Genomic DNA, 11,284 nt, shown 5'->3' on the forward strand with positions numbered 1-11,284 from the left:
ATATAGGTATACTTTAATATAGTAGTAGGTTCCTATTAATTGTATACACTTATTCATTATAATATATATATTCAGTGCTGGGAATGGGTTGGCGCCTTGGCGGGAGTTACTTCTTCTTTAAAAAAATATATTAACGTTTTCCTTCAATAATTTATGATACTCTCATCATGACCAATAAGCTAGTTATAAATCTTTAGGTACGCACATTTATTACAGGCATCCCTTTTCTATTTATTTTTAATTTAATTTTTAAGTGATTATGTGATTATATAAAGACAGGATTTCTGAGCAGTGAGCCCTCTGTTCTTGCGTACATCGGCACTAGTCAATATCTATGTCATATTTATATATGTATATACTTAACATATGTACAGGTATTTTTCATCATGGCTGTATATTTTTGGTCCTTTCCTACTGTTTGAAAAATAGGTAGGTAATTTACAGAAATTATCATAATTAGAAAAATAGAAATTACTCAATTTTTAAAGTGTTTATATGACTCAGGTACAAAAATTGGACAACTCAAATATTTACGAAATTAAGTTATTAGTCACGAAAAAAAAAAAGAAAACGAATATTTTAATGTTTTTATTTCGAGTTTAAGTCAAACTAAAAATTGTAAAAGTTGCAGCTTTTAGTATTTTTTCTATAAAGTATTTTTTCAATTGTTTTAACTGTTATATAGAAATTAATATTTTATGAAATATCTATTTTATCCTGTCAAAATATTAAAAATTTTTTAAATAGGTTAAACATCTATTTAACAATTAAAAACACGAGTAGTGACTACCTCGGTTCTAATTATTTATATTGGCTAATAAAAAATTGTTATTAGAACAATTAATTCTAAAATATTTTCTTTACAACACCAGTTTTCGTATAAAATAATGTTTACTCTAAGAAGTTTCATTTTGAAGAATTTATCAATTTTGTAGTATAGGTTGCTATCGAAGTTGTTTTATAGTCCTTGTTTCCACAACAGCTATACCTATACAATTTGTGTATCAATTAATTTTTTTACCTGGCACGTGTAAAACATTAAATGATTTTATCTATAATGAACACATACAATTAACGGGAGATTAAAAACAACATTGCTTCATATAAGTACCTAATCTAGGCAATCACATTTTACGGTAAAAAAAAACTTCTGAGTAAATTGTGTTTTTAATTGAAAAATTCTTATATACTTATAAAAAAAACGCGTCATACACACAGTCATATTATATAGTTCAAGGGATTACTTAAGAAATATAAATCAGTCTTTTTATTATATCGAAGATAATTGATTATTATTATTTTTTTATTATCACGACTAATTAATCTTGAAAATTATGATACTTCTTAGTTCTTATAGCTGGATACGAATTATTTACAATATGAGTCCTTTTGTTTTATTTTTTCTATAATTATGTTATAACATAATATAATATAATTATGTTATAACCTAAACATTTTAATGTAAAAATATGTTTAAATGGATACCAACTAAAACTGTTAAGTCAATTATTCGACCCGTTGGTGAACACTAAAATACTCTCGCATTATAGTTAGAATAAAATTATACTTAAATATAACGTATTATGCTCAGTAGTCAATACTCACTATACTTTTAATAGATTTTATACAGCGATAATATATGCTGTTTATTGTATTTGTCCCCAAGATGAATATATTTCGTTTAGAGTGGTATATAAAACGGATATCAATAAACTAATAATAAACTGAATAACAATCGTTGTTTTTTTTTATTTCGATGGGCTGATACAGATCAGTGGCTATAAACGAAATACGTTATTATACTGAATAAATTATTGTACGTAAATAGGTATTATACTACACTGTTGAGGTTTTTATAATTATATTATAGGTATTGTAATCTCAATCAAGTCGTTCGTCGCCTGTAGCTTGCAGTATGTTAAAAGTGAGTATACATTCATAATAATATATATTATATAGAATACCTACTGCATTAATAAAAATAACAAAAATATTATACTATTATGCTGCACGTTTTACAGGCGTATAGGCGTATACCTAACCAATACGAATTTCGATGCGTATAAAAAATTTAAACGTTATCTAATCAAAACTATATAATAATAATATAATATTTTGTAAAATGTATGTTTAATGCCAGGAGCGCGTTTACGTATGAAGTAGTTGATAAAATTTAATTATGTTATTATGCGCACGTCCTCATAATAAAGTGTGATCGATCACACAGTTTTTCTCTATAATAATATATTCACTATTATAGTTTTATAGTTTAATTAAAGTCTCTACAGTCTACATATTAAACGCGGTTCTTGCACCCGTTTAACAGCCACGCGTATTGTATGCGAGTTTTTTGCTTTGTATTATTTTCCAGCGTCATCAAGTCTATATATTTTATGCGAGCATGCAGTTTGTCATAAGTGCATGCTACAACGGCATACCTATCTTTGGGGGAGTGGTGAATGATTATGAACACATTTGCCCCCGTGGCTCGTACAAATTATATTATTTTTAATCATATTTAAATTGTATGTTTAGGGTTGTGATATCGACGATGCATATTTTTTTTATAGCATCATTTATGTAAGTAGTAGTGTGTTGCACTATAATATATTGAACTAATCAGTTTTAAAAACCATATCATTATATAAGTTGTAAAATTAACTAAATGCTATTATTGCTTCAGGGTATTTGCGTATAATTATAAAATGCAAATAATTCGAAGTGTTTTTTTAAACACACCTATATAATACTGTATTTTAGTCGATTAATTTACTATACTGGATTTTATTATACTTTAGATTTAAAGCGTGGTTGCGATCGAGTTATGGACCCTAGTAGATTAGCAGTAATGCATATATTATTATATTAAATATGAATAAAGAAATATACATTTTTAACCTGTAGTTTGTAATATTATTATTAGTATCGAAGCAATTAAAAATAAGAGAAAAATAGATTTTACGAATCGTATTATAATATGTATGGACGGAGAAGTTTTATTGATGGTAAGAAATTGCACAAATAATTTAGGAATGAAAAAATATTAACCCCCTCGCATAAAAATAGCCTAGATATACTGCGTGGTGAATGGTGATAGTACTATAGGCATATATACTTGTAGATACCTATTATACTGCATCCACGGTGATTGAATAAGTTATTAATTTATCTAACAAATAACTCGTCGCTTATCGTTATGACGACCGTATAGTGCAGTGCACATACTCGTTATATCTTATACATATCCTATATTATATTATTATTATTTACATAGATGTATTATTAGATAGGCACATAATATCTATTGTCGTGTGAAGTTGGACGGAATGCCACGCAAGTATACTTATTATAATTTATAATCAAACCGTGACGATATCTTAACCAGTTTTAATTTTCATTAGGTAATTGTCCAATAATGCGTGTTTGAAATTGATCGAAAACAGTGCACATTGTGATTCATATTATAATAGTGTTACTGCTGCAACAGCTCAATATAACGAATTTACCTATCTTTATGTATATAGATACAAATCGTAGGTACAATACAATTAAACGGCACGCGTGAATAATAAATCGTCCGAGACGCTTATTAGTCATCTGCAGCTGCTGTTTACTTACTATAATTATAAGCGCGTACACGAAACATTATGTACTTAACGGAACAATAATCGTGTGTACGTATACTTAGGTATATATTATAACGCTGCGACGCCTCCGAAAGAGCTGGTCCGAAAACGTATAGATGGATTGATGGATACTTGTGGGTATATACTGCAGCCATTAAATAGGTTATTGTTTATACATATATAATATTGTATGCGAAGATATCAGACCGTATATTGCCGATAGGATGCGCATCTCGTTGGGAATAAGTAATACCTAATTTACTGCACTATATATAAATAATATTTTTCGTATCTACATGATATGTAAATATAAAAATATAATGGCGAGCCACTAGAAGATATATAGCTGGTAGGTCATTCAACAATATTGTTAAAAACGTCTCCGCGAACTCCACATAGATTTATACGCCATTTGCCCATTTATATTCATTAAGCGGAGTTATAAAGATATCTGTAGAAATAAAAACGACTAATTTTGTATGATACGTATGATCTACAAAGAGACGAATAACATTGATTTATGCATGAACTCGAGAAAAAAACATCACGTACCTAAAACCTATAATAAGTAATATGCGTGTAATAATTTAATATTGGTAAGTCGCGTGCTCGTTTTCTCGCGTAAATAACGTTATACATAAATATATATACCTGCACATAATATAATATGGACGAGACTATCTGGTATTTAATTTTTTTTTAATGTTGGTCTTGAAATTTTAACCGACTTATTGACAGTCTGGACTGGACGGACGTGCACGAAGTCTATTTCGTTAATAACAAACGAACCACGACGATTAATTATTATTCGTTTTCCATACATTTATATAGATTATAGGTGTACACGAGTGTATATAACATATTATTGCCTACGGTGTATTTTAAGACTGTATAGTGAGACGCGAGTGGCGAGTGTGCCCCGAGGCCGAAAATATTTCCAATGAACGAAATGGATATAAAATTCAAATATAATTGTGTAGAATGCAGAATCACGGCAATACGCGTATATCATCAGCTAGGTAGGCGATTTGTCAAAACTAAAAAAGAAAACCCTTTGATGATATCGTATTATAAATTATATCAAATTTATATATAATATATCTATAGGTATAGATAATAGATATATTATTATAATATATCTATAATAAAATATATCTAACCATAAGCATATGATTGCTTCTTAAGACTCGTTAATACCTTGGTCGTCCGTATATATAGTATACTTATTATACGTCAATAGTACGTCATCTTTCATATCGCGTACATAACATTCAGAAATTATAGTACCTATTTAATATAATAATCAAATAATATATATATATATATATATATATATATTATATATACTAAACATTTACCTATCATATATAACCGTTGTTATATATTGGCATACTAAATTGAATTTATATTATGTATGTGTGTGTGTGTTCGAGTGTGCATATTATAGTACATGTCTCGCCGTAGAAGATAATTGTCGTGACGCAGTTATTAAAAAAAAAATCTCGGTGCATCAGTTTTCTGTATATGGTCTCATACCGACGGACAAGGCAATTATATCAATCAAAAGATATACTGCAAAATGAACGACTTATATTCGCCGCTATACATCGCATAGACATACGTGTTGTAAAATTATACGATTTTTTGAATTGTATAGCTTGAACATTGTGGGTAGAGAATTTATATTATGTGATGTTCAGATTGAAGATATGTAATTTACACGATTATGTGCCTGTAATGCGCAATACGTTCAATTTGTTTATGAATAAGTTATAAATTAAATACAGCACCGTACACTTTGATCGATTAATTTTTATACATACGCGATCAAGTATTCAATGAGCATATACGTTGATAGTCAGTCTGGTATCGATCTTTTAGAAATGATTCTAACGGTGAAGTATAAAAGTAAACATTTCTAGTTACTAAAAATAATAATTCAAAAGCTATAAATCGTTATTTATACCTACTGCATAGTTTATTCATGTTTTTTTGCAGTGTGGCTTCTTAATGAGCAAAATTTAAAAACGCTTATTGTTATATTCGATATTGGTCACTGATTAGCATTTAGCATATTAATTTACAGATTATTGGAGGGAGAAGTGACCATTTTTTTATGGGAGAGTAGATCTCATTTTCTAGGTTCATTATTCTGAGAAATTATTAATTTAATAAGTAGAGTTAGTTGAGCAGTAAAAAATATGGAATTGTGTGAGTTGATAGGTAGAGAATCGACTTTGAAATTGATAAATAAGAGTTTGAAAGTAGAATAAGTTTTTGAAGTACCTAATTATAGATAATTATGATGAAAGAATAAGTTATACATGGGAGTAACGACGATCAGCTAATTAAGTAATGAGTATAGATCAAGATTATTATATGATGGGTCTGTATCTATTTACCTACTCATGAAGACATTTTTAATGTATGTCTTAGAAAAATTAGACATTTTTCTCTGCATGAATTTGAATTTACAGCTGTTTTCCATATCATGTAGATTCCAAGCAATCGAAGCGTCTTTAAGGGCATTCCTACAAGATGGAATCGACTACGTAAGTGTTTACTCTTTTGATTTCATTACTGATACTTTAAAATTTTAACAAAATTCAGCATATTATTATATTATATGCGTTGCACGTGGTGTTTAAACAATTGTGAACGAGAGAAAAGGGATGAAACAAATATGAATATTGAGTTGTGAATTATAGAAATTGAGGAGAGATTTGAACCTTTGATCGAATAGGTAAAAATAATACGAATATATAAATTTATAGTATATAGAACATAGATTACATTTTTTTTTATATAAACAAAAAAATTCAAAATATTGACCAGATTTGATAAATTTAACAACTTAATTTTGAAGAGTTTTTCATAAAAACCTTCATATCGCTTGCAATACCTACCTACATATGAATAGTTTATGATTATTATAATATTATAATATAATGCATTTAAATTTGTCTTATGCACATTAAATTTCGTCATTTCAAGAATGGAGGACTTTAACGGTCGATAACAATGATGCTTAATAATTTATAATACAAATATTTAAATCATCAGTTTCAGAAGGAAAAAATTTGTAACAACCAGTAAATGTTGAAAGTTAATTTTACAAGTATATTAACCACCATAAACGTTATCTGCGGTTTAAGGGGGGGGGGACTTACCCCTCAGATATTTAACTGAGTAGGCTGCAATAGTGTAATTTTACAATATTTAGTTTTATCACAAACTTCCCCCCTCTAAAACATGTACCTACCCCAGATTACGCCAATATTAATTTTAAATAAACAATGATAATATTTTATAGCACTAGCTATATATTCTATATTATGAAACATGAGTAGTTCATTGAAATACTATTTTATACCAGATACAATAATAAAATAATAATTTGTTATGCTTTAATTGATTATTATAATAATTTATTTTGTTAGTGTACAAATGAATATCTTTATAACTACAATACTAGTATCTTTAATAGAACTTAAATATATGCACATAATATAATATAATTATATTACGATGATGATGTCGATCTGACGTGGTTAAATTCGGTAGTAATACACTTGGCTCGCACAAAAGTAAATATAATATAATTTAACAACATTGCAGTATTTGAGCGCCTAATTACGTATACAGCGTATTAAATACCTATATGGTATATAATATATTGTATACGAAATAATGTGTGAGCTATTATAATTATAACAGGTCCCCGCCACCGCCCATAGGTGTAGAGTAATAATTATCACAAATCTCGAAAATATGTCCGGTTTGCAGTCGGCGCTGTAAATATTATTCACGCGCGAGATATAAAATATCGCACTTGAATAATATATAGGGAAATATTACACTTATATATATATATATATATTACTATATTATAATTTGTATGTGCGTGTGTGAGAACACGCGTAACAGCACGAGCTAGTCCACACATCATAAGAATACAGAGAAGATCAGCAGCTAGTGCGTGGTTTAATCGGTTGGTTGGTCCTAAGTCCTAACTGTATAATATAATACACCTACAGCTGTATATAAATGTGCGTGTGTGGTGTGTGTGTGTGAGCGCCTGTGAACTAAACTGTCTGAACTGTTTTCGACTCACAGGTAATTCCGAATTCGTATTGTCGGCATGACTGCTTAACTTTTTATGATATTTTGTTTTGTTTTGAATTCTTTCACATATTATGTATTATAGTATATTAAAAAGAAAAAAGAAAGAACAAAAAAAGATAGTATTTACGTGCGAGCAAATATAATTTATAATATATTGTTAAAATACTAACTATAAACTATTACGACGATGCCACACGCGTATAGTAACTAGTGGATCTTACTGACGACGGTGTAACCATCAATTACCTATAATATAAAATGTAATGTATATAATGTTATGTTGTATCTTGTATGCAAGCGCGTAGTTGTATGACCGTTTCGGGTTCTCGCGTTATATGGACCGCGGGTGTTTTTACATTTTATTTATTTTACACGAGATATAACTATTATAATTAAAATATACGAGCATATACGGGTAGTATAATAATAATAAATTATGCGAACGGTAGCCGACGCGTTCATGCAAAGTGACAAGTGTATCATTATAATGAAAGTACATAATATATTGTTATAATAATATTTGGCAGTGAGTACTGAATATTATACAATATACATTATACATACATCGAAAGACGCGTTTCGACTGATTGTGGGTCTTATGGTATGTAATAATATTGTACGCAAGGTAATAGCATGTACCTAGGTAATATAATAATAAACTCACACACACATCCATGCATATATATAATACCTTTGTTATATTTATGGGTAATAATCGCTGGTCACCAGTAATGTAGGTGAACATAACAATAATATGATATTGAATTTTTATGCTCCGAAGAAGTACCTATTATAAAATATGTAAAACTGTAACTCTAATAAGTAGGAATATTACCTATATTCCACAACAGTTTATACACGCGCATGATGCAAAACGTATATGGTTATGGTCCATTCGTTGCGAAAAAAAAATACCATGTTTGGTTTGCAATGGACTATTTTTGACGCGGTAAACGTGTAGAGAAGTGCAAAGACGTATATCATACAATAGTGTGATGTGTTGTATACGTGTTATTTACAATCTACACGATTTAAAAAAATTATGAAAATCTTAAAAATATTTTTTTAAACAAGTTTTCAAATACATATCGGCGAAGTCATAATAATAATGAACGTAACCAGCATAGAAACGCTAATTTACACGAAGCTCTACATTTATGTTAATTTTTTTTAATTTTTTAAAATGCAACAAGATTTTCTAGTTATAATCTCGCGTGCACTACAATTTTATTGCGACTTCTATATGCCGACTCCGTGAAATCGTTAAAAACATTTTTTTTTTTTTTAGGCATGTAAGAACACTTTTGTAGACCGACCGAAACATGTTTTACTAAACACTGATAATGTTTTTCGTTCGTCCTAGAAACTATTATTAAACTATTATTATATACAGGTAGCTGGTAGCCGATAGGGACGTGTAAACTTGTTGAATAAACGAAACGAAAACCAACGGATACATGCATAACATCTTATTATTTATAATTACAAGTGCCGTTTACAACATAACGTCATCACGGTATTCGGTAAAAATTTTGTTTATAAACGTACCTACTTCCTTTTTTAAATTTTTATTTCACCTAAATACTAAGTACATTATGAGAGTAATAAAAGTTGTGATAACGAGGTGTAATGTATAATAATAATATGTTTGTGGCTGTCTAGACGAATATCCCTACATCATGTTACAACAGTTTGGATTTAAAAATAATATTAATAATACCTATATTACGGGGTCATAACGTGATTGCTTGTTTTTAGTGTGCTCTTACGGATTATATATCTATAATTTTTATAACGTTCCCTACGGCAAAGAACAATAGTTCAAACGTTTTAATACTAATAAATATATATATAATATATATAGCAATTTACACAGCTAGGTTATGTTTAAAGTTTTGATATTATCAAATAATGTTTATGGTTGTATTATTTTAAAAACATTATATTTTTTTGTTTCTTAAGCGAGAATATAAGCAATTACAATTTAAAAGTAAATTCTATGGTGACTAAAATAGGTATCGAGAAATTGAGTAGAAAATTGTGTACAGTGTAACTTCTTGAAGAGTAATTTCTCGTTAAGTTTTATACCGTAAAAAAAATAATTTCTTAGAAACCTGAAAATTATTATAAATATGAGTACCTTACATTCCAGTAAATATGGCTTTAACTTATTTTTCCAGATAGATATGTAATGAAAAAAAATTTTACATATTATATTATATTATGTAATGATTTTGAAATGTAAACAAATTTTTAATTTCTTTTATTGAGTATACCTAGCAGTCAGCTCTACAAATTTAATTCATCTCTGTTGAACCGAAATATTGAAGGCACTTTAAAGTGATTATAGCTTTTTTAGAGGTTAACTTTAAGAAAAACTCTCAATAACATGATTTCAACATGCACTTTTTGTATTTTTTTTTTTTAATGTGTTAATACATTAAAATTATTATGATACCTTTCCAACTATATTCAATACTCAGATGAAAGAATACACAAACCGCGAGTGAACAACATATAGGAGGTCATTACCCACTTTATCCTAAGTAGATTTTTAATTTTAAAGCACTAAATTAATAGAATAATAGGTAGGTACGAGTAAAATAATCATAAAAACAAATTTATTCAAGTGTAGCCGTTTAGGTAGTTGAAAGATGGATTTCTGGAAGATTTCATTCTAGCTCAAATTTAGAAAGTGTCTATTTTGACTTTCTAGAACATAGTTTCCGATTACTAAAATAATTCCGAGAAAGCATTCTTGTGTAACTTAAATTATTATGTTATGTGTAAAAATGTAATATTAATGCGTGCATTTAGGTGTATACATAACAATAACATGTAGGCGTATAGCTGCAATTAATTATGAACAGTTCTCAAACTGTTTATTTTCTCATAACAAATTATTTCAGAAGAAAAAAATTATTATATTTTGCTATAATTGTATAGATTATATCTGCATTGTTATAAGTCACATGCGTCAACATAACTACGCAAACCTTAAAGTGCGTAAAAACTTTGAAGTATATGAAGAAATTCATTTTCAAACAATGAACGTTGGTATCACCCAGAACCATAGGCCGTACAGGATAAAATACTACAGACTGATCTCGGACTCATCCTAGATCTAACAATTTATTGAGAAACAAACGACTCCATCATCCAAGATAGCAGTTAACGAGGAAAAAGAGCCATCTACCAACCTGATGAGTGCTCGAACTCCGAAACTAATGTAGGATTAGCAACAGGGAATCTTTGGGTTAATGATTCAATGCCTGCGGTACTGCATCTTGTTTTCTGAGAAATTTTTCAAGACCGACAAATAATTAATAGATACACATTGAATACTGTTAGAACTACCATTAATATTCGTAAGGTTTCTAATTTCAGGTGCATATATGATGTAAGATATAGGTACAACAAATTGTAAGTATACTATTATTTATTTTTTAAAATTTTATTTCTATTTTATTTAAAATTAACTTTTTAATATCAGAATCGAAAAATGTCAATACTATTATTTATTTTGTATTTTG

This window comes from Diuraphis noxia, unplaced genomic scaffold (genome assembly GCF_037042655.1).
Source record: "Diuraphis noxia isolate RWA-SAM2 unplaced genomic scaffold, SU_Dnox_SAM2 contig0003, whole genome shotgun sequence".
Classification (NCBI taxonomy): domain Eukaryota; kingdom Metazoa; phylum Arthropoda; class Insecta; order Hemiptera; family Aphididae; genus Diuraphis; species Diuraphis noxia.